Here is a 25,505-nt window from a genome sequence, read left to right as displayed (position 1 = left end):
CTGCAGTTCCTCGCAACAAATCAAATCGCTCCAGTTGATCACTCATAATGAATTCCCTGTTAGTATAGGAATTGGTCTGACATTATGCCCAAGCAAAGGGGAACACAATTTCCTCTGTATTTTTTGTCAAAAGCCTGATAAAGTAGTTTTATGGATCTCAAATTTAAATACAGGTGCACAACCTTTTATTCGAAATTCCAAATAACGAAAAGCTCCGAATAGCGGACATTTTTTCGGTCCTTGAAGAAAGGTCCTTGAAGACGTTCACCGAGGGCGGCCCGCAGAGGTGACAGCGGAACCTCCGGTCGGTCCTCGAAGAAAGGGGAACTAAATCCCCATTCATAAAAGAGAAGGTGAGGGTATATTGTGCGGGAGGGTTAATAATTGACAATCTGCTGCTGCCTGCCAGCTGACAGCAGGCAGCAGCAGATTGTCGCTCCCTTCAGTTTCACCCCACCTACACCCCTCTGCTTCCCGGCCATGTGTGTGACCCCTTCCCTCCCCTCTCCAGCTCCCCGCCCATTGCACCGGCGCGGGGGCTTTGCACTGTCTTCACGTCGGCGATGCCAGCAGGTCAGTGCCAGTCACCGGAGACGTCAGGACCAACGGGACACCGACCCCCAGGCCCACTGCAAGCACGGAGATCCCAGAGACCCACAGCCAGCAGCAGCCCAGCCCCGTTCCAACTCCAGAGGAAAACTGCAAACTGGCCGGAGACGTCAGGACCACCAGAAGCCGCTCCCCGATGGGCCGCTATGGCGACAAGTGGCAGTTTGCCCACAGCCCGAGCTGCGCCCCCTCATCGGGACACCGACCCCCAGGCCCACTGCAAGCACGGAGATCCCAGATCAGCAACTCCAGCCCAGCCCCGCTCCAACTCCAGAGGAACACGCTCCCCGGGCAGAAGCATGGTGCAGAAGCTGATGGTGTGCAAGGTACGTCTTGTTCTTGGGATGGCGCAGCTCGGGCTGTGGGCGAACTGCCACTTGTCGCCGTAGCGGCCCATCGGGGAGCGGATTCCTCTGGAGTTGGAGGGGGAGGGGGGTATTGTGCTGTTTGATCGCCCCCTGCTATCCCAGGGACAGGGAGACACATCGGCTTTTGAGAATGGTGGGCAATCACTTCCAAAGTTCTGCCCACACAGTCAGTACACCTCTCCTACACTTGTCTCCCGCACTAAGATCATCTCGCAGAGAATGATCCCAGCCTAACCCTCCCTATTCTCTCCTATTCTGCAAGAAAAAACTACATTGAAGACTCAAACTCGAGATCGAGTAACTGCCGGGATCGAGGCGCAAACTCGCGACCTTGCGGATATGAGCCGAGCACTCTACCATTGAGCCAGCCGTTAAAATCTACGCTAAAAATCTTCCATTCTGAAAGCCGAAAAATTCCGAATTACGAAAAGTGTCTGGTCCCAAGGCTTTCGGATAAAAGGTTGTGCACCTGTACACTCTGAAGCCAAATAGTTACTTTTTCACAAAATATCCAGATAAATTAAACCAAACTAGATTCAAACTTATTTTAATATCTCCAGTTTAACAACCCTGATGTAGCAGAGAATACTTTCAAGGCATGGGCTAGGGTAGTTGAAATGTCAGCTCACCATCACTTTCTCAAGGCCAGTCGGGGTGGGCAATAAACGTTGCCAGAGATCTTGTTCGAGAAACTCACATTCTATAAATAAATAACGAGAAAAGTTACATCCTTTTCTCCTCTTATAGAAGAGGATCAAGAGTCAAGTCAAGAGTGTCTTATTCTCATGTGTCCCAGATAGAACAATGAAATTCTTACTTGCAGCAGCACAACCGAATATGTAAACATAGAACACTGTAAACAAGATAATAAACAAGGAAAAAAATGTTCAGTGTGTGTATATATCCATGTACACACATATATATACATATACACGTGTATATGTATATATATGTGTGTACATGTATATATACACACACTGAACTGTTTTTCCTTGTTATACACACGCACACGCACATATGTATACATAAAAAAACAGAAACATTAATAGTGCAAAATAGGATTCCATTATTAATGAAAGTTACCGATAATCCTGAAATCTATGTTCACCAAAGAAATCCAAATTCACATAGACATTTAATCACTTTTACATATCCTGCATTACCAAAAATATTTTTGATTTGTTGTAATTTTATTATTGAAATTCCATCACAAAATATCTTCAACGCTGCATTTCCCTCAGTTCCCTGCACCTTGACTATCCCTTACTGAATGCTACTCTTATCTTCGGTATTAAGTTTGCCTAAGCAACTCAATCCTATCCCATGTGCATTCACCAATTCTTTAAGTGTGGTGTTGATGACACTTTCCTTCATCTCCTTTCACTGCTTCTATGCATCTGGTACATTGATTGTGATAAATTACTAGCAGTGTAAGTAATCAGTGCCACATCATCAATATTATAGCAGGGTCTGTAATGTCAAGAACTTCTTTAAGTAACAAAAGGAAAAAAATTAATAGTTGCACAACTGAATCTGTTGTCCTTTAAATGTACAAAATTAATATATTGTAAAGCTAAACAATTGTGAACTCTAAAAATATATGGGATGGTTGAAATATGAACAACTTTCTTTTCAGTTAACAGAAAAAGCACGAGGTGCAGAATTATATGCTTCACTTACTATTTATTTTGACTGTCAATATTCTCTACCATGTAGAAATATAAATTTGTTTTGCGTACTAAATGCATAAAGTAACAATGCATGTGCGTGGAACACTGTTTCTGACATTCGGTTCCACTGAAGTTATTGATTCTGAACCGGTTTATCAAGGAGTGTTGTGTTTTAATGTTGGTAGATAACAAATGTTTGTTGGCATGACACAGGTGTAACACATAATTCCAGTGGACAAAACCTGTTTTCTCTTCAGCACTAATCACAAGTGGGAATTATCTGGTGAAATTTACTAATTGGATTTATGAAATTATTTTTATAGTGTAACTTAGAGGTACGCGACTCTTTCCTGTTGCTTTGATACTCCCGTTCAATTTGGTCCAAGAGAAAATAAGGTTAATGAGAGTTTCGTTCCTGGGAATTGAATATGTGTAACAATCCCTCTTGATTTAACTTTCATACTGATAGTAAGGTGAAGTAATCAACTATTTACAATGGCTGGGAGCCCAAAACAATTCAAATAAATTGTGCACAGTCCCATTGCTAATCTTTACTTAACATATTAATTGCATGAAGATGCAGATGATTGACACATAAAGTTATACAACCCAGCAAAAATAAAAGCTCCACAACAGTAGTTTGTTTTTTTCTTTAAAACCTTTTAATTTTTCCCTCAGCAGGTTATAATCATAGCAAAAGAAGTTTACTCACAGGAGTAAATCTCTTTGTATTCCAGCTTTGCATTGAATGAGTTTTAAAGATCAGTGAAACAGTATCCAAAATTGCTCATTTGTATTCAAGGTGGAATCTGTACTCAGCTCTTAAATAATTCATTTTTGTCTGGAGACTAGAACATCAAGAAATAAAGATGTTTTAATCATGACTAAATGGAAATTCCAGGAAGGTTTCAAATACTCCTTTTCTTTTGCAGTCCCTTATTCATTCCCTTTTCTACATCTGTACTATAAAGTTCCCTACCAAAAAAACTATTGGCAATTAATTTTACATCAGATTCCGTTTTGACTTGCATAGATAGCAACAACATTGGAGTGATAATGATTTTGTAATGTTCTAAAAAATCATAGAAATGTTGAGATCTGGAAGTTTAAGCCAAGTTAAAACCAGAGAGCAAGAGGTACCAAAAGTAAATGTGATCTTAATCAATATTGAATATATGGTCTGTACAGGAAACCAAGAAAGAATTTGTTATTTCAACACGAGATGCTGTAAGAGCACAGTTTCTCATAAGATTGTTAAGACTATTGTGATTAAGACCAGAACTTACATAGGGCAGCATGGTGGTGCAGCGGTAAAGTTGCTACGTTACAATGCCAGAGACCCAGGTTCGATCCTGACTATAGGTGCTGTCTGAACAGCGTTTGTACGTTCTCCCTGTTTCCTCCAGTTCTCCAGTTTCCTCCCACACTCCAAAGACATTTAGGTTTGAAGGCTAATTGGTTTAATAAAATTGTAAATTGTCGCTAGTGTGTGTAGAATAGTGTTAGTGTGCGGGGATCGCTGTGAGGCGCGTACTCAGTGGGCCAAATGACCTGTTTCTGCACTGTACCTCCAAACAAAACAATACTTAAACTAAATTTCCAACCAAGATACCTAATACAAAGGGAAATAAAATACCAATTATTTTTTATTATAAATTATTATTCTATTATTATAAATAATTATATCTATTATTTCTTAACCATCTTTTCCATCTTTAACGTCATGAATTTTAAGACGTGAATTTTTTGTTGTTGTGTTGTCTATGTCTCAATGTTATACATATCCCTGCAAATAATATTTTAAAGTAGCGTTAATCTGTTACTGTAAAAATGTTGCAATCAAATTGTTTAATTTTATAGGAAAACTAAAGGGCCTGCCCCACTTCGGCGATTTTTTTGGTGACAGCCAACGACTGTCACAGTCGTAGCATGTCGCCGAAAAAGTGACGACTGGACCCTACCCCCCCCCCCCCCCCCCCCCCCCCCACGACAATGTCTACGGCAACCTACCACCTAGTTCACGTCAAGCTACCGACAACCGGCGACCCAATCGTTACGATTTAGGACGTCCACCTACGACCACACCTACGACAACCTACCACCACACAAGTAACAACCGAAGTTAACCTACGTCCACCTGCGACAAGCAACAACCCTGTCGGCGACAACTGAAGACAATTCAGTCGCTGGTACCTGTCATCTGTTGACGTAGGTAGTCGGCAATGGAATTCACCGACAGACCAACAGTCAGATCCAGTGACAACCAACATGACCTGGCATCAACCTGGTGACAACCTACGACAGCACCTTCGACAGGAGAAGACGGGCAACGTCAAGCCCACTGTCGCCGAAAGGTTTCGAACATTTCAAAATGCAGCGGCAAAACAAAAAAAGTTACGACACTTGAGAAGACAACTCAGAATAGAATAGAATAGAATAGTTTCTTTTCTATTCAGGGTGGGGCGGCGCGACCGATGTCGCAGCGACCTCTGCAGTCTGTCTGTGTATTTTTTATTTTTTTGTCCTGTTGAGGGTTTAGTTTGTAATGGGTTTTTAAATGTGTATGTGTGGGGGGTGGGGGAAACTTTTAAATCTCTTCCCTGCATGGAGACCCGACCTTTTCCCTGTCGGGTCTCCGTTGCCGTTGGGGCCTAGCGCCGTGGAGCGGCCTCCAACCGGAGCGACCTGGGGGCTCAAGTCACGGAGCCTGTGGAGCTGTGGAGCTGTGGACCTACCTCCGTGGAGCTGTGGAGCTGTGGAGCCTGTGGAGCTGTGGAGCCTGTGGAGCTGTGGAACCTGTGGAGCTGTGGAGCCTGTGGAGCTGTGGACCTACGGACCTACCTCCGTGGAGCTAGCCAGCTTCGGAGCGTGGAGAGCTGCGGCGGCGAGCTGCTGCGACCCGACTCCGGTGGATGGTGACACTGGGAGCTCGCGGGTCCCCGGTGGGAGACTGCTTTGCGGGGCACCGGCAACGGCGACTTCTCCCGCCCGAATTGCGGGGTTGAGAGTGACCTGGAGTGGGGCCTTACAACGCCCGGCGCGGCTGTAAATTGCCGCGGACTTGCTAGCGCCCGTCGGGGGCTCCAACATCAAGACCCGGGGCAGGGCCCTACATCGCCCGGCGTGGCTTCGAGTGGCCGCGGACTTGCTAGCGCCCGCCGGGGGCTTTGACCTCAACTTCGGGAGAGGAATGGAGAGCAGGGGAGAGACAAGTCTTTGCCTTCCATCACAGTGAGGAGGGCTCATTGTGATGGATGTTTATGTGAATTGAATTGTGTTGGTGTGTGTCTTGGTTCTTTTTTTGTGTGGCTGCAGAAACCAAATTTTGTTTGAACCTCATGTGAGGTTCAAATGACAAATAAAAGGTATTGTATTGTATTGTATTTATTGTCATTGTAACATGAACCATGTACAACGAAATTTAAAAATGTCAGCCAGTCAGTGCACCATTCAAACATTTCTAAAAGCTAACGATACATACAAGGTAAAATATTAAAAAAAAAGATAAACAACTAAAATAAATATCATGAAAATTGCACGCATAAACACCCAGCCCTACATCCTTCTGTGGATTTCACAGTGTACCACAGTCCCTTAGTATGTATTGCCCCTGCGTTCCTTGGCGGCTACATTTAGTGCCTTTATAGCAGTGGGGTAAAAACTGTTTTTAAGTCTGTTTGTCCTTGTCCTTGTAGATCTGTACCGTCTGCCTGACGGCAACAGTTCAAACAGGGAGTGTCCGGGGTGGGAAATGTCCTTTATAATACTCTGGGATTTTTTGATGCAGCGGGAACTGTGTAAGTCCTCCAAGGTAAGGAGAGGGCAGCCGACAATCCTCTGGGCGTTGTCAATGGCCCTCTGGAGCGCTTTCCTCTGAGCCGCTGTGCAGCTGGTGTACCATACGCATACACAGTATGTTAGGAAGCTCTCAATGGAGCACCGATAAAAGGACAGCAGCAGTCTCTGAGTGATGTTATTCTTCCTGAGCACCCTCAGGAAGTGCAGTCTCTGCTGAACCTTTTTCAGCAGCACAGAGGTGTTCATGCTCCACGTCAGGTCCTCCTCAATATGGATTCCCAGGAAGCGGAATTCCGCCACCCTCTCCACACAGTCCCCTCTGATAATTAATGGTACCATGTCCGTTTTATTCTTCCTGAAGTCTATTATTATTTCCTTTGTCTTTAAAGTGTTGAGGAGCAGGTTATTTACTCCACACCACACTGTCAGCTGCTCCGCCTCATCCCGGTAGGCGTACTCGTCCCCCCCGGAGATGAGTCCCACCGGAGATGAGTCCCACTCACGACAATACAGGCATCTATTTTCCGCCTGCCACCGAAAAAATCACCTAAGTGGGACAGGCCCTTAAATTAAGATAATTTGTGGCATTTATGTACTTCATAACAATTCAAATTGCTGAACAGTTAAAGTTGGGTAGTTTACAACCCAATGGTATGAACATTGAATTCTCTAATTTTAAGTATCCTTCCTCCCTCTCCCACTCTCTTTCCGGTGCCCCCACCCCGGAGTGTACCCATTTCTTCCACTATCCCACCTCACTTTCCCACTCACTCTCTGTCCCCTTTCACCCACATCCCTTCCCTGGCTTTACATTTCACTCCTCTTCAATCCTTATCTGACACCTTTTGTGGGGGCGGCAAGGTTGCGCAGCAGTAGAGTTGCTACCTTACAGCGTCAGAGACCCCGGTTCGATCCTAACTACGGGTGCTCTCTGCACGGAGTTTGTACATTCTTTCCGTGACCACCTGAGTGTTCTCCGGCTGCTCTGATTTCCTCTTACATTCCAAAAACCTGTAGGGTTGAAGGTTAATTGGCTTCTGTAAATCGTAAATTCTCCTTAGTATGTAGGATAGTGCGAGTGTACGGGATGATCACTGATCAGCGCCGACTCGGTGGGCCAAAGGACATGTTTCAATGCTGTATCTCTAACATATAACATATAAAGTCATTTTGTCTCCTTTTCACCTCAAACCTGTGTCACTCATTCTGCCCGTTTGCCAATCAAACCCCTTTCGCCTGTATCCACCTATCACTTGCCAGGCTTGTCCCACCCTCACCTCTTTTCCTGCTTCCTTACCACTATAACAATCAGACTGAAGAAGGTTCACCACCCAAAATCTCACCAGTTCATTCTCTCCACAGATGCTGCCTGATGGTTGAGTTCCTCTAGCACTTGTGTTTTACTCAAGGTTTCAAATAGTTTTGGTGCCTTCTACCCCATTTATTCAACATTTTACTTCGGAGTGAATAAGAACCCCGTTCGTGCGCATGCGTGTCATATTGTCGTTCGCATGGCGGAAACACTAGACTGGCAAGCATGTCGCCTGCTTGCCAGTGGTAAGTTAAACTAAGAAGGTAAGGTTTCTATTTCTTACCTTTCTTAGATTCCGTGCAGGAACCTCTTTTACAGAGGTTTCCTGCCGGTACTTCGCGAGGCCGACGAGGGAACCAGTTACGGGCTGTGGGGAGACCCCGGTTCCGACCGCTGAAGCGGGTAGCTGGTAAGTCGGGGTTTGCGATTTTTTAATGTTTTAAAACGCTGGGGAATATCCCAGTTGGAGTTGCACTGCACCAGCGTTAGAGTTGCTGACTTGCAGTGCCAGAGACCCGGGTAGTTACGGGTACTTTGGAATTAAAATTTTATTCTCAGAGGACAATGTGGGTTCCTCTGGAGGTTCCGTTTAAAGAACGGTTAGCCCTATTGCCGTGAGGGTCCCCCTCCGGTAATAGATATAGATGGTGGGGTTCCCCGATATGGTGGGGTAAAACCGATTAGACAGTCAGCCCTAATACCAGCAGGGTCCCCCTCCGGTAAAATATACAGATGCTGGGGTTCCCGGGGCAGGGAAATCCAGCAGCAATGCGGTTTCCAGACCGCAGTGGTCCCCAGGATACGGGATCAAACTAACATCAAAGGTCAGCATTAGTGTTGGGAGGGTTCCCCTCCAGTAAGGTATAAAAATTTGGAGGTTGGTTAGGATGGAAATAATAATGGAGAAGATTCTCGATCTAGACACACGAGGGAGTTGTGGCAGCGTGGGCCTATGGAGGAGCCTGCGCCAGCAGCACCTTGGAACAGGGCTGCTTATTTTGAAAGCCTAGTCTATGGCAGCGTGGGCCTATGGGAGAGCCCGCGCCAGCAGCGGCATGGAACAGGGCTGTTTGATGCCTAGTTTATGGCAGCGCTGGGACTATGGAAGAGCCCGCGTCAGCAGCACCTTGGAACAGGGCTGCTTGATGCCTAGTCTATGGCAGCGTAGGCCTATGGGAGAGCTCGCCCCAGCAGCGCCTTGGACAGGGCTGCTTGATGCCTGGTCTATGGAAGTGCCGGCCTATAGGAGTGCCCACGCCAGCAGCACCTTGAGATAGGGCTGTTTGAAATGCATGCATAGTCTATGGCAGCGCAGGCCTATGGAAGAGCCAGCGCCAGCAGCACCTTTGGACAGGGCTGTTTCATGTTGATGCCTGGGCTAATGGCAGCGTTGGCCTATGGGAGAGCCAGCACCAGCAGCGCCTTGTAACAGGGCTGCTTAAAGTATATGCCTAATCTATGGCAGCGTAGGCCTATGGGAGAACCAGCGCCAGCAGCACCTTGTAACAGTGCTGCTTTAAATGCATGCCTAGTCTATGGTGGTGTAGGCTTATGTTAGAGCCAGTGCCAGCAGGTTTCTGTGCGGTTCCCGGAGGTTGCAGGTGGTTGCCAGAGGTTGCAGGTAGTGGAAGCAGGTAGGGAGACTGACAAAAACCTCCGGGAACCTCCGGAAACCGCACGGAAAACTTGGGTGGGGCGCAAAGTCTCTAGAGGTTTCCGTTCAGGTTTCCTAAGTGGGACAGGGGCATAAGATTAAACGAGAACTTACCAGTTTGAAGTTTGATCTTTATTTTATGAGGAGTTACGATGAGGGACTACGTGCCCTCCGCTCCCACCCTCATAAAGGTCATCTGGTAGTTCTAGTCTTCTCTGATATTACTATGTTTACTTCAATTGTTGTTATCTGTGATTTTCACACCGCTGCTTTGAAGATTGACACGCATGCGCACGAACGGGATTTTTATTCACGTAGTCCCTCATCGTAACTCCTCATAAAATAAAGATCAAACTTCAAACTGGTAAGTTCTCATTTAATCTTACTATTAATATACATACCTAGAGGCTGTTTTTTTAAATGTGATTCTGCTGCTATTTGTTGGGAAATAAAATTTAAATAAATGCAGAAATCCTTACGGCCTAATCTCAATGGCGTGGGTGGCTTTAATTGGTCAGATAGTTAACAAAACCTTATGTATGTTGCTTCAAAACACTAAAATAAATGCTAATGTTAGACAATGCATTATAATAACATGAGCAACAGTATCCAAGAATATTCCAAACATTGTTGGTGCCACTAGTCTTACATTCCGTTTATTTTCTCTGTAATTACAAGTAGTCCTCGTGAGGGTCAGGAGATTTACCAACTGTACAACTTTCTCAATTAAAATACTGCAGATGGAGAAAATCTGAAATAAAAGCAGAGAGTGTTGCAAAATTATGAATTGCAGTGAAGCACTGGGTGGGAAAATGCTGGGACAGTAGTGACAGCAAGCTAGTATGTTATATATGTTAGTATGACCTCAGGTCAGCTGATCAGCTGCTCCTTGGGGTACCACGGTCTAAGCGGAAGCTCAGAGGGGATAGAGCCTTTTCTGTTGCTGCTCCGGCACTTTGGAACACCTTGCCATTGCACATCAGACAGGCCCCCTCACTGTCCATCTTCAAATCCTCCCTAAAAACTCATTTTTATTCTCTGGCTTTCGACACTGGCTGAGACATTGCTCCTGTTCTTAGTGCTTTTAATGTCTTTTAATTTTTACTGTTTTTAGTCCTTCGTTTTACGGTTTTTAATGGTTTGTAATAACTTTTTGTCCATGAGTTCTCATGTACAGCACTTTGTGGCAACTGCGGTTGTTTAAAGCGCTTTATAAATAAAGTTTATTATTATTATTATTATTATTATATGATTTAGTATATAAAATGGTGAGAGGCACAGATAGGATAGGCTGCCAGAATCTTTTTTCCAGGATGGAAAAATCAAATACTAGAGGGCATAGCCTTAATGTAAGAGAGGCAAAGTTTAAAGAAGATGTGAAGGGCATGTATTTTACACGGGGGGTGATTATTACTTGGGGGAGGTGGTTGAAGCAGATATAAGTTGGTGGCATTTAAAAGACTTTGTATAGGCACACGGATATGCTGTAGATAAGTGATGGCATCATGTTCAGCACAGATATTGTAGGCTGAAGGGCTTGTTCTTGTCTTGTATTCTGTTTTCTATGTTCTAATGAACCGAGACCCAACGAGATTAAATGAAGCAAATAGTGGGGGTTTTCTGGCTGAGAGATGGTGAAATTTGAAGCAAGGGTCAGCAGGTGAAGCAATATCTCCAAGCATCTTGATCATCGCCACTTGCTCATCCAAGTCATGGCTCTCCAGGAAGTCACACAGGTGAGAGTCGGTGTGCAGCATCTGTGGAGAGAAAAACAGAGCCTTCTTTAGTGTGATATAGTGAGACTGCATGAACATTGTATATGGCTGCATACCTCCACGATCAGCTCCTTAGTTTTATTTCAACAACACAAAATTAAGGAAGTTAGAATGTGTGGGAAGGAACTGCAGATGATGGTTTACACCGAAGATAGACACAAAATGCTGGACTAGCTCAGGGGGTCAGGCAGCATCTCTGGATAAAAGTAATAGGTGATGTAACAGGTTGTGATCCTTCTTAAGACAACCCAACTCGAAACGCCACCCATTTCTTTTCTCCAGAGATGATGCCTGACCCACTGAGTTACTCCAGTGTCTTGTATCTATTAAAGGAAATTAAAGATACACAAATACATACAAGAAAACACCCATACATAGAACATAGCTCTCCACCCACCATGCAGCACATGGTCATCATGCCCCATGCATTATATTACACACATTTCCTAACAGCCCAGAATTAAGTAAACTCCCAGGACAAGTGAAGCGTGGACAAAACCACCATGAAAATTAGGGCAAATAACAACTAGTAAACTCAATCCAACCCTCAGGAAATCATGCAAATGATAATTAACATTACAGTGTACTTACCAAATGTGTAGGTCAAGTTCCATCCAAAGCTGAACCAGGTCAAAATCTATCTATTGAGGAATGCAGTGAAATCACTTTCAATGCATGAGTCAGTAACTTGTTTCACAGGTTCTCTGTTTGGGGGCGAAACCTTGATAATGGTAGTCCTGAGCCCTAACAATAAAGTTGTGCTTCTGAATAATTCAGCTGTTTTCAACTGAAAAGTCATCTTTTGACACTTTTGAAACAAGGAACTGCAGATGGTGGTTCACAAAATATAAAACAAAGTGACTTTAGACATTAGTCAGAAAAAGGGTCCCGACCCAAAACACCACCCATCCATGTTCTCCTGGGATGCTGCCTGATCCGCTGCGTTACTCCAGCACTTGGTGCCTTTATCTTTTGACCGATCCTTGTTTTCTCTCAAGAAACTCCATATCCACCCACACAAGGTCAGAATTGATCACAGTGTTCAAATTCAGGTCTACAATCTTGTACAAGGCCAGAAATGTATGTTCCATATGGGCAGATCGATTCCTACATCTCAATCTGGCCTGCAAATGAAAATAAACGGAGAAAGCCACACCAGAAAAGCAAGATTTCCATTTTCCATTCTCAATTGATCAAAACTTTTATGCTACTCTGCATTTCTGGAGTCTGTTCAATATAAACACATTCCTGAATATAAAATACTGGAATTAATTTCGGGAATGACCAACTTGAGAGTGTTTAATTTAAAAAGAATACCATAAACATTCTCCTTAATCACAAACAGGTAGAAACTAACGCAACCCAAGTTACTAAATGATTATGGAACTTTGGGCAGCATGGTATAGCAGCGGTAGAGTTGCTGCCTTTCAGCGCCAGAGACCCGGGTTCGATCCTGACTGCAGGTACTGTTTGTATGGAGTGGTCGGCGTGGACTCGGTGGGCTGAAAGGCTGGTTTCCACTCTAAATCTCTAAAGTAAAGTAAACTAAACTTTTACAACGCACTAGTGAATGCTTTATTAGTGTTTCCACATGAAAAATAAGTAACAACAGTTACCACATTGAAGAACCCAATTTGCAGTCATATTGGGATTTCTAACTTAGACACAAAATCTGCAGATGCTGGAATCTGTAGCAAGTGACAATCTGTTGCAGGAACTCAGCATCTGCGGTCTCTTGCGTCTCCATTAGAAGTCCTCATATTATTGCACGTTGCGGATGGAAAGGAATAGTCAATGTTTCAGGTCAAAACCCAGCATCAGGACTTTGAATTTTTGCATTTCTGAAAGGAGACAGGGCCAGTATGGTGCAAATAGTAGTGACAATCACAGTTTATAAGAACAGCAGTAGAAAATATAATAACACAAAACTACTCTATCATTCGACATGATCATTGCTGATCCTTTACCTCAAGTCACGGTCAGATTTGAGTTCAATGCGTTGATTTTACTTCATATTTTGAATTGCACTGAAAATATTTATTGATTATATTTCTGCACTCAGAATGCATTACGCATTTCACGTCTATCCAAAGTAAAATAATCCAATGTCTATTTCAGTCAATTCCAAATGTTTAATGTGAAAAAATACTAATGGCTTCCTTCAGATTCGAATGGGTGAAAACCTGAACAACAAAGTAGAAGTAAAATATACCAAGTGCTGGGGTAAAGCCCCTGTCCCACTTTCACGACCTAATTGGTGACCTCTACCGAGTTTGCCCTTGACTCATACTTGCAGCATGGTTGCCACAAGGTCGTAGGAGGTCTTCGTAACTCTTCCTCGTGCTCGTGAGTGGTCTCCACATACTCCTGGCCTCAAGTAGGTTGCGGCGTTTTTTCCAGCCTGATAAAAAATTTCCACGAATAAAAAAAGGTTCGGCATGGAAAAAATTGATACTTTTTACTCGTAGGTAGGTCGTAGTAGGTCGTGATGTTAGTCGTAGGTCGGTAACTGGCCCGAGATAAAAAAATGCAAACATTACATCATTTTATCATGTGATCATTTTCCGCTCGTAGCTGGTCGTAGTTGGTCTTAGGTGTGGAAGACTGAGGTCAAGGGGGGTCGTAGGAGGTCATAGACATAGTCGTAGGAAGTCGTAGACATACTCGTAGGAGGTCTTTTATTATTGCGAGTTAACACGACCTTGACATTTTTTTCAACTCGTCTAGGGTCTTCTAAAGTCGTCCAAGTGGGACAGGCCCTTAACAAGACGGGTCAAGCAGTTTCTCTGGAGAACATGGAGAGGTCACGTTTCAGGTCGGGACCCTTCTTCAGAGTGAGAGTGAGAGACTCCGAATGGAACATTTGGCTTCAGTTAAGTAGAGGGATGTACATATGTATTTCTGTTCGGTGGGTGATAAGCAACTCTCCAGTGAGACAGAAAAAGATAGCAAGTGCTGGACTAACTCAACGGGTCAGACAGCATCTCTGGAGAACATGGATAGGTGACATTTCAGGTCGGGTCCCTTCTTCATGCTGAGAGAGTGAGGGAGACTGATTGGCCCATTTGGCTGTGGTCGACTACATGGACAGAACTGCTCATATCCTGAGTAAAAACTACATCTGCTCTTCACTAGGTTGAACACTCACTGAGAAAACATGGAAGGAGCAAGTCGACACAAGAATATCTGCTTGCCTTGTCGAAGGTCAATGCAGTCCTGTTCCAAAATTGCAAATCTTTTCACTGACTTTTCATACTGAGGCATAAGAGGAATAAGAAGCTATATTTATGAGCAGAGACTTGACACATGGAGAATATTCCCACTGGAGCAGACAATGAATAAAAAGGGATTTAATGGAAGCTGTTAAAATTATATCCATACTGTTAAGAGGGAAATACTATTTCCTCTAGCTGGGTGTTGGTGATGGGGGATCAACACTTTAAACTGCCATGGAGAGTGAGGAAGGATGTTACAAGAATTTGTGCTGAGAGCTCTTGGAGCATGGAATGCTTTACTGCAGATTCTGGTTAAAGCAGTAGCTGTTACATTTTTAAGGAATAATTGAATATCTTTGAAATAGAATAACGTGCAGGGCAACAAAGACTGAGTGAGGGAAGCACTGACAGTAGGATTGCTTTAGCAAGGAGACAACACACAGACAGCAAGGCTTGAATCTGGTTTAAAATCAAAATCGAACTACAATGGGCGGCACGGTGGCGCAGCGGTAGAGATGCTGCCGTCCAGCGCCAGAGACCCAGGTTCGATCCTGACTATGGGTGCTGACTGTACTGAGTTTGTACGTTCCCCACATGACCGCATGGCTTTACTCCAGGTGTTCCGGTTTCCTCCCACACGCCAAAGACGTACAGGTTTGTAGAGCAAATGGCTTCGGTAAAATTGTAAATTGTCCCTAGTGTGTTGGATAGTGCTAATGTGTAGGGATCGCTGGTCTGTGCAGACTCAGTGGGGCGAAGGGCCTGTTACTAAACTAATTTACAAGGATGATATCTTTCAAATGTCTACATATTTTGATGATGCTGGAGATTGTGCACATAACATAAATAAAAGCAAATTCCCTTATCATTGAGTTGAAATTCTCAATACTGCAATTCACCCACATCTGTTAATTGCAATGCTGACATTTCCCTATTTCTTGCAATGATTATGTTACAATGATTTCATCATCCATCTAGTGTTAATCGTGTTGTTGACTGGCTGATCTTATAGAGCTAGTGTGATGTGACTGGCAGGAGTGAGATGGATCTGATCTGGTACACTGTCAGGTCATAAGTTCTAAGAGCAGAATGTGTCCATTTGGCCCATCACGTCCACACTGCCATTCAATCATGGCTGATCTATTTCTCCCTCCTAACCCCATTCTCCTGCCTTCTCCCCATAACCCCTGACACCCGTAATAAACAAAGAAGAATGTGAAGGAATGAACTCCAAGCTTCCCACAAGCTGCATTGGGGTCAAGGAGGAAAAGGTGGAAAGAAGAGGGAACGTCCTCTATCAGCAGGGGCAGGACGTCTTCCAGCTGATGCTGAGAATGGGATCTGCTCATTGGGAATGTCAATTCCAGGAGATAGGCCTTGAGAAGTTCAATTAAATTGGTCATGGACAGGGAAGGAAGCTTCAAGTGACACATCTAGTCAGCCTGTCCATTGTCAAGGTGTGCAGAAATAGGCCATCTCTCTTCTCCTCTTCCATGCCTTTTCAATTCATTTCTGGGCTCTGGTTAACGCTGACAGAGCCAGTGGTTATGGGCTATCTTTACCTGACCTTGAGGAGGAGGTGCAGATGAGCTGCCTTTGTTAACACTGCAGCCCCCAAGGTGAAGGGAGAAGTGGAGTGCGGTGGGGGAGGGAGTTCCAGCATTTAAACTTGGTGACCCCATTTCCAGAGGTTGATTTTGATGGGGGGAGGGACTGGAGGAGGTGACATCCTAAACATTGGTTGCTCTTGTCCAACAGGTGGGAAGGATGGTGGCTTAGGGAGATGCCTTCAGAGATGCTCCATTGATACTTGCAGCAGGCAACGTGTAATTGTGCGGGGAGCAGAACCCCACGTAACTCCACACCTGCTCCACCATGTACTCCACGGATGCTTCAGAGCAGCCAGAGAGTAGAAGTGTTATTTATGCCTGCCACTGGGATCATATCCAGCGTTGCATGGCTATGTTGCTCACTTTGAGTTCATGCTATGGGTTATAGGCCAAATCAGCAGTCACGTCATCAGTACATGGCTTTTGGACCTGGTAGCCACCCTTTGGTTTGCTGTTAAAAAACAGAGGTCACAAAGTGCTGGAGTAACTCAGCAGATTAGGCGGCATGGATAAAGAACGTGGACAGGTGACGTTTAGGGAAGGAATCCTTCTTCACTCTGATTGTAGGTGGGGCGATGGGGAGGATGAAAACTGGGGGAGGGGAGCGGGAAGTGGCAGGACAAAGTGTGGCAGGTAGTAGGTGGATACAGGCGAGGGGATTCTTGACAGGCAGATGGTTGGAACAATGGCCGGAGATTAACATAGGTGTGATACAAAAGGATTGAAGAGTTGTGAATTGTGAAGCCAGAGTAAGGAATGTGAGTGGAGGGGGAGGGGGAGGGAGAGGAGAGAAATAAGCTTCAGGTGAGGCATGGGGTTGGGGGTGAAGAAAAGGGTGGCGGCGGGCGGGTGGGGGGGGGGGGGGGGGGGGGGGAGGTTGGAGAAAGTGGGGTGGAAGGGGGGTGGGGGGGAGGTGTTATTAGAGGTTTCCTAAAATTGGAAAATCCTGTGTTGACAGCTACACTAGAGTAGCCTCTATGAGGTGCTGTTCCTCCAGTTTGCATTTGGCCTCACTCCAACAAGGCACAGGACAGAAAAGTCAGAATGCGAATGGGAAGGGGAATTAAAATGTTTCACAACTGGGGAATGGGAACTGTAAGCCTTGACAGACTGAGCGCGTGAAACGGTTGCCAAGTCTACATTCAGTCTCACTGATGTGCGGGAGGCCATGTTGGGAACACCGGATGCAGTAGTGGCCTCAAAAGCAGTGGGCACTGTCGACTGTTGCAGAACTAAGACATATTAATGGAATCAGCATCTGACGGCCTTGTATTTGTCGCTGCCGATGATCACATAGCAATTGGTGCTTAATTAGAAACCTAGAGAGAGAGAGAGAGAGACCTGCATGAAAACCTCATGTAACCAATGCTGACCTGCAGCATGGAAAACCATGCAATTACAGAGAAAGCAGGTGATTTTTTTTAGCAATCGGGTAGTAAGGATAAAATATTTTTGTCATTCTTTGATATCAAGTTTCAAGAGAGCTTAATTATTAGTTTAAATCTTTTTATTTGAATTTTGAATTTAACAGCAATTTGCATACATACAATGATAACAGACAGTGATAATCAGGACATAATTGTACAACAGTATGTAAACGACCCTCAAAACCCTTACCCTTACCCTTACCCACCCTCGCCACCCGGGAACAAACAACACTCACATACGTACACATCCACACAAATACGATAATAAAAAAAAATAAAAAAAAAATAAAAAAAATAAAAAAATAAAAAAAAATAATAAAAAAAAAATAAATAAAAAAATAAATAAATAAAAAAAAAAAAAAATAAATAAATACATACATACATACATAAATAGATTGTGGGGAGGGGGGGGGGGGGGGGGTTGAGGGGATAGCAGCTGCAATAAGACAGAGCTGTGATAGAGGACACTCAGTCCTCTTCCGAGTCCGGAAACAAGTTAAGAGAGTTAACAAGTTCCAGGAAAGGGTTCCATGTATCTAGGAATGTCTTGGTAGAGCCTTTGAGAGAGAACCTAAGTTTTTCAAGCTTTAAGTTGTAGAGCACCTCCTTGATCCAGCGGGCGTGTGTCGGGGGACAGGTAAGTCTCCAGTTAAGCAAAATCAGTCTCCGGGCTAACAGGGTTGTAAAAGCCAGGACCCGCTTCAACGCAACAGAGAGGTTGGTGTTGGGGGGAATACCAAAAATAGCTGACAGTGGGTTTGGAGGAATAGTCTGGCCATAGGCTCTGCTTAGCACGTCGAAAGCACTCCTCCAAAAGGTTGCTAGCTTAGGGCAAGACCAAAACATATGACTATGGTTGGCAGGGGATTGATTGCATCTGTTGCAGGTGTCTTTAACAGCGGGGTATATTCTAGATAATCTTGCGTTTGTGTAGTGGACTTTGTGAAGGACTTTGCATTGGATTAGGCCATGACGGGCACATATGGAGGAAGAATGGATCAAATCCAAGGCAGAGTCCCATTGCTGGTCTGTTAGTTTCATATTCAGCTCGCCCTCCCACGCAGCTTTTAATGAGGTATGAGGTTTCAATATAACCGACCCTAATAAGTTGTACAAAAAAGAGATGCATTTCTTCCGGTTGGGATCTAGAGCTAGGATGGAATCGGTCAGGGTTTCAGGGGGACGATTTGGGAAATGGGGGAATATCTTCTTCACAAAATTCCTAATCTGGAAAAAACGAAAAAGGTGGGAGTTTGGGAGGCTATAGTTGTGCGAAAGCTCTGCAAAAGACGAAAAAATACCATCCTTGTATAGGTTTTTGATACTACTGATGCCATTACTATGCCAGGTTTTGAATGCGGAGTCTGTACTTGAAGGATTAAAGATGTGATTTTTAAGCAGTGGGGTCAAGATGGAAGGGCCTTGTAAACCAAAGTTTTTCCTAAATTGACTCCATATCTTGAGCGAGAGGGACGCAATTGGGCCTGCACCCGCAGATGTTATAGAAAGGGGGAGTTGAGAGCATAGGACAGACCGCAACGGGAGATGTGAACTCGCCTTTTCCATGTGTACCCAGGTCGGTAGGTGGTCGCAATCATCATTCATCCAGTACAGGATTTTTTGCAAGTTAGCAGCCCAGTAGTATCGCCTAAAGTCAGGAAGTGCCAAACCGCCGTCACTCTTAGGAGACTGTAGTAGCGTCTTTCGAATTCTGGCCGGTTTGCTACCCCATAAAAATTTAGATATTCTCCTTTCTAATTTATCAAAAAAAGATTTAGTGATAAATATAGGAACATGCTGGAAAAGGTACAGGAATTTGGGTAGGACGACCATCTTGACCAGATTTATCCGGGCCACGAGGGATAACGGTAAGACTGACCAGCGGTCAAAGTCTCTTTCAGCTTTCTCAACCAGAGGCTGGAAGTTTGTGCGGAACATATCAAATATAGGTATTGTGATAAAAACGCCGAGGTAGCGAAATCCTTCCTCCGCCCATTTGAATGAGGTTAAAGAGCGAGGGAGCTGCTTAGCCAATGAGTTAATCGGTAATAATTCACTTTTTTGGTAGTTAAGTTTATAACCAGAGTACACCCCAAACCGTTCTAAAATATTCATAATCACAGGGAGAGAGCTGACTGGATTCGAGATGTACAGGAGCAGGTCATCCGCATACAATGAGACTTTATGAATTGTGTCAAACCGTGTAATACCTTTAAAGCCCTTCTCTGAGCGTAACCAGACCGCCAAGGGTTCTATCGCGACAGCAAACAGAAGTGGTGATAACGGGCAACCCTGCCTGGTACCTCTCCGAAGGGGGAAGTGGGGCGACAGTGTGTCGTTTGTTTGTACTGAGGCCACCGGGGACGAATATAATAGACTGACCCAATGAATGAAACTATTGCCAAGGCCAAACCTGTCCATCGCCTCGTATAGGTACTTCCACTCGACCCTGTCGAAAGCTTTTTCGGCGTCGAGGGAGACCACTATCTCCGGGGTCTCACTACTTGGTGAATGGATGATGTTAAGGAGACGCCTGGTATTGTGGGAGGACTGTCGGCCTGGCATAAACCCTGTTTGATCTAATGAGATAATAAAGGGCATCACTTGTTGAAGACGGAGCGCAAGAACTTTAGAGAGGATTTTGAGGTCCACATTCAAGAGTGAAATTGGTCTATAGCTGCTACAAAGCAGAGGATCTTTCTCCTTTTTAAGAATTAGGGAGATAGTAGCCAACGACAAGGTGGGCGGTAGGCGGCGATGTAAAAACGCCTCATTGTACATATCTCTCAGGACTGGTGCGAGGAGAACAGAGAAAGCTTTGTAATATTCTACAGTGAAGCCGTCAGGGCCGGGCGACTTTCCGCTTTGCAGCGATGTGATGGCTGCTTGGACCTCAGTGACAGTTATGGGACCACCCAAGACTTTCGTGGCTTCATCGTCAATTCGGGGAAACATCATACTATGGAACATGTCATCTGCAGTGGGAGGACAATCGGAAGTGTATAGCTCAGCGTAAAATTTAGCAAATGCTTCATTAATTCTAAGAGGATCGGTATGAATCTCCCCTAAGCTGGATCTAATGGCTGGAATTAGCCGTGAAGTCGCCTCGGTTCTGGCCTGATGGGCCAAAAGCTTCCCAGCTTTATCCCCAGATTCAAAAAAGTGTTGCCTAGATTTAAGCAGTCGTAACTTGGCTTTATTGGTAGACATGAGGTCAAAGTCTATTTGTAACCTAAAGCGTTCTTTATAAAAATTAGGGTCTGGGTCAGATGCGTATTTATCATCAATGTCCTTTATTTTTCGTAACAGGTCTGCCATTTGGGACGTCTCGGCTCTTTTCAGGTTGGAGACAAAAGAGATAAGTTGGCCCCTAATATAGGCTTTTGAAGCTTCCCAGAGTATACCTCTTGCTATGTCCGGCGAGTCATTCAGCTCAAAATATAAGGTGATTTGGGAGTGCAGGAATTGCATGTAGTGAGCCTCTGCTAGTAATGAGGAGTTGAACCTCCACTGTTTAAAGGGGTTAGTTCGTTTACGAAAGTGAAGATCGAGGGAAGTCGCAGCGTGATCTGATATCACGATACTATGATACTCGCTGGATTTGATTTTGGAGAGCAGTCTGTTATCTAAGAGGAAGAAGTCTATACGGGTATAGGTACGGTGCACGTGGGAAAAAAATGAAAATAATTTAGTCGTGGGAAATGTATGTCTCCATGGGTCAGTGAGCCCAAGTTGTTTGGTAAAAGCATGCAAAGTCCTACCTGATTTAGTTAAAGTGGAGGCTTTGTTCGAAGATCTGTCCAGTATAGGGTCTTGGACCAGATTAAAATCTCCACCCACAATGATGTGGTAATTTTCAATGTTTGGGAGAGATGTGAAAAATTTGGTTACAAATGAGCTGTCATCCCAGTTGGGACCGTAAATACTGGCCAATATGACAGGTGTGTCTTGCAGTTTGCCAGAGACCATGACAAAGCGGCCAGCAGGGTCTTCCACCATTTTCTGTGGTTCGAACATAACGTTTTTACGAATCAGGATAGCAGTACCCCTAGCCCTATAATTAAATTTTGAATGAAATAAGTGGCTAATCCAGCCTCTCTTAAGCCGTGTTACCTCTCTGTTGCGAAGGTGTGTCTCTTGAATAAAAAATATATCGCCCTTAAGGTATTGCAAGTGGGCCAAGATCTTATCAGTCTTAGTAGGACCCCCCACTCCCCTCACGTTCCAAGAGACAAATCTAAGAGTGCCGTTTGTGTTGGCCATATTTAGCTATATCCAAACGAGTGGGCAGAGCGCTGTAATACTGCAGATTGAAATGGAAGAGCGCATCGAAGCCAGCTGCTGAGAGTGGGGGTGTGGGTGGTAAAAGGGGAAAACAAAAAAAACAAAACAAAAAAAAATACATACATACGTATACACACAACAAACGGTCGTGACACATATCACTTAACCATCTTTCAAACCTGAGTCCCCGGACCTGAGGTCCCCAATGTCCCAACCGAACCTTGAGTGCACATTGCACCAAGGTACGTTGTCCTCGCATCCGCATGGAGTAGTCCGATCTTAACTCCCAATATTTCCACATCCCAAAGCAGCAAAGTCGCTCAATATCAGTAAAGTAACATAAAATGAATATAACTATAATAATGATAACAATGATAATAATAATTTGAGAAATGGACAATAGAAAATAGAAATAGAAATAGAAATAAAGTGAAGTAAACCTAAATGAATAGATACAAAGTTAAAATAATAGCCTTGGTAGTTGTACTACCAATGACATTGCTAACACTAATGGTAATAATAGTAGTGATGATAGTAATAATACAACAAGACAAATTAACAAAATTAACAAAATAGTGATACTAAATAAGTAAGCCAACGTATAAGTGAAACAGGAATAGCTTCCTTTGGTATAACATAGTATAACTTAAAGTTGGTAAGGTATAAAGAAAGAGTTAGCATTAGAGAGATTAACAAGTGGCAAACTGGATTCTTGGATTAAGGCGCAGGGCAGAAGAACATCAATTAAGTTTTGTTAAACAAAAACGCTGTAAGAGTTAATTGGTGTAACGCAGCCTTGACTATAATGAGTTCTTATCAGCCCCAGACAGTCCGCTATTAAGACTAGTGTAAACAAACCATTCAAATGCTGGCCAGCTGCTAAAAGCAAGAAGGCAGAGATCAAATAATGAACCACAATGTGGGTCCCTTTAGCCCTATTTTATAGCATGTACAGGGGAAGTATAATTACACATAAACATTAAAAGGAAAAGTTGGTAAGACATAGTCATTGATATAACAGCAAGGCCGAGCGCTAGCAGTGGCTAATTGCTAAGGGCAGTCAGGCTAAAGTTAGCCCATAATGTAACCCATAATGTAACCGTAGATTAACTGGATCCCTGTGCCATTCGGATGTAAACGTACCGCGCAGAGTCAGTCATCTGTGGGTCCCGGTCTGCATCAACGGTAAGATGAAATGAAAGCCTGAGCATCCTCGGGAGATGTTAACCGTCGCCTCTTTCCCTCCCCGGCCATGATGAACAGCTTGGCCGGATAATGAAGGGAGGGTTTGAGACCCAGGTTGTACAGCTCCTTCATGACGTCTCGATATGCAGAACGTTGTTCAACTATCTCGGGACAGTAATCTTCAAAAATGTGAATCGGGATATCTTTGTACTTCAGCTTACCCCTCTGCCTCCGAGCCTCACGCACCACCAAATCGCGGGTCTGGAATCTATGGAAGCAAACCACAACTGCTCTGGGTTTCCCACCAGGGCTTGGTTTGGCTGCTAGCGTGCGATGGGCTCGGTCTAGCTCCGGGGCTGATTCCAGTATGCGTTCGCCAAGTGTCTCGAGCAGGAGTTGAGAGAAAAAAGCTGTTGTTTGGGGGCCTTCGATGTTCTCGGGGAGGCCGACTATCCTTACGTTATTTCGGCGACTCCTGCCTTCCAGGTCGATAAGCTTAGACTTAAACTTGGCATTCTCTTCGATGACCGTAGTTAGCATTATCTCCATAGCTCGCATGTCTTGGCTGGTGGTATCTGCAAATGTCTCTAATGACGAAAGACGCTGTTGTTGATCTAGAATAGTGGTCTGGATATTGTCCAGCTTTGTTTCCAGCTTGGTGAATGCTGCGTTAAACTCTGCCAGTAGCGATGCCTTGTGCTCTGTTAACAAGGCTGCTAGCGTAGCCGTGATGGTGCAGGTCGACGAGTCTTCAATATTTTGCTCCTCTTTCTTTCTTCTGCCTGCCATATTTACGATGTGGAGGAGTGCTGTCGATGGTGTTAAATATTTATGGTAGTTTTAAAACTTCGGCTGAGCTGTAATAACAGTTGAAGGTTAACAGATTGGGAGCTTGGAAAAAGTGCGACTACTCCAGCTTGTTGCTCCGCCTCCTCTAGAGAGCTTAATTATTATATCGTGTTTAAGAAGGAACTGCAGATGCTGGAAAATCGAAGGTAGACAAAAATGCTGGAGAAACTCAGCGGGTGCAGCAGCATCTATGGAGCGAAGGAAATAGGCAACGTTTCGGGCCGAAACCCTTCTTCAGACTCATGGGGGGTGGCGGGGAGAAGAAAGGAAAAAGGCGGAGGAGGAGCTCGAGGGCTGAGGGATGGGAGGTGACAGCCCAAGGGCTGAGGAAGGGGAGGAGACAGCAAGGGCTAACAAAATTGGGAGAATTCAATGTTCATGCCCGCAGGATGCAGACTCCTTTATTATTATATCTACTGTCAATGGAACAATGAAATTCTTGCTTGGAGCAGTATTACAGACCTGTAAACACAAGACACATAGATAATATATAATAAACAAAAACACGGTAAATTAATAATCACAATACCAGTGCAAAATACAACTGAAGTCCTCAGTGCAACCAATGATAGTCCACAGTTCATAGTTGAGATTAGTGTTAAGTAGTTTAGTTTAGTTTATTGTCACGTGTACTGAGGTATAGTGAGAAGCTTTTGTTGCGTGCTAGTCAGCAGAAAATCAATAGATGATTCCAATCGAGCAATTTACAGTGTGTAGATACATGATAAGGGAATAACGTTTAGTGCAAGGTAAAGCCAGCAAAGTCCAATCGAGGATAGCCCGAGGGTCACCAAAGAGGTAGATAGTAGTTCAGCACTGCTCTCTGTTTGTGGTAGTGTTCAATAGCCTGATGGTGGTGGGAAGAAGCTATTCTTGTACCTGTTATGGGAATAGTCAGAATACCTTTTTCATGACAGTAAGAATGAAATGGGAGTGTGGCTAGGGTGATGAGGGTCTTTGGTGATATTTGCTGCTATTTTGAGGCAGCACCTTCTTGTAGATCCTTTGATGGTGCGGAGGTCAGTACCCATGAAGGAGTGTGCGTGTGTGTGTCTTCTGTTACTTAATGGTGGATGTCCACCTGTGAAATCATGCAAATATCTTCAGCTCCAACATGCCAGTGATTAGTGCATCTGATGCAAAATGAATAAAGTCACTTCTGGTATGATAATTTTTTTAAGGCTTTGAATTTAAGCTTTGAAATGAATTCTCATGGCATGCATCTTTGTGTTACTTTAACCATTGTCCACTGAGATTAAGATTGTCTGTGCAATTTAGTTCTAACACTTAGGCCACGGCCACGGTGGCACAGCGGTAGTGTTGCTGCCTTACAGCACTTGCAGCGCCGGAGACTCGAGTTCGATCCCGACTACGAGTGCTGTCTGTACGGAGTTTGTATATTCTCCCCATGACCACGTGGGCTTTCTCCGGGATCTTCGGTTTCTTCCCACACTCCAAAGACATGCAGGTATGTAGGTAGTTGGCTTGGTATGTGTGTAAAAAATTGTCCCTGGTGTGTGCAGGATAGTATTAATGTGCGGGGATCGCTGGTTGTTGCGGACTCGGTGGGCCGAAGGGCCTGTGTCCACGCTGTATCTCTAAACTAAACAAACCTAAACGATTCCAATTAGTCTTCAGTAAGGAAATTTGGACTGGGCATTCCAGTAGCTCTTTTTGAATCCAGCAAAATGAATTTAGAGGTCAGAAATGTAATTTGATTTTTAGATTGTTACATTAATTGTGCAGGGA

The sequence above is a fragment of the Amblyraja radiata genome, chromosome 25, assembly GCF_010909765.2.
Source record: "Amblyraja radiata isolate CabotCenter1 chromosome 25, sAmbRad1.1.pri, whole genome shotgun sequence".
NCBI lineage: Eukaryota > Metazoa > Chordata > Chondrichthyes > Rajiformes > Rajidae > Amblyraja > Amblyraja radiata.
The sequence above is the reverse complement of the archived record's forward strand: the minus strand, read 5'-3'. Positions refer to the sequence as shown.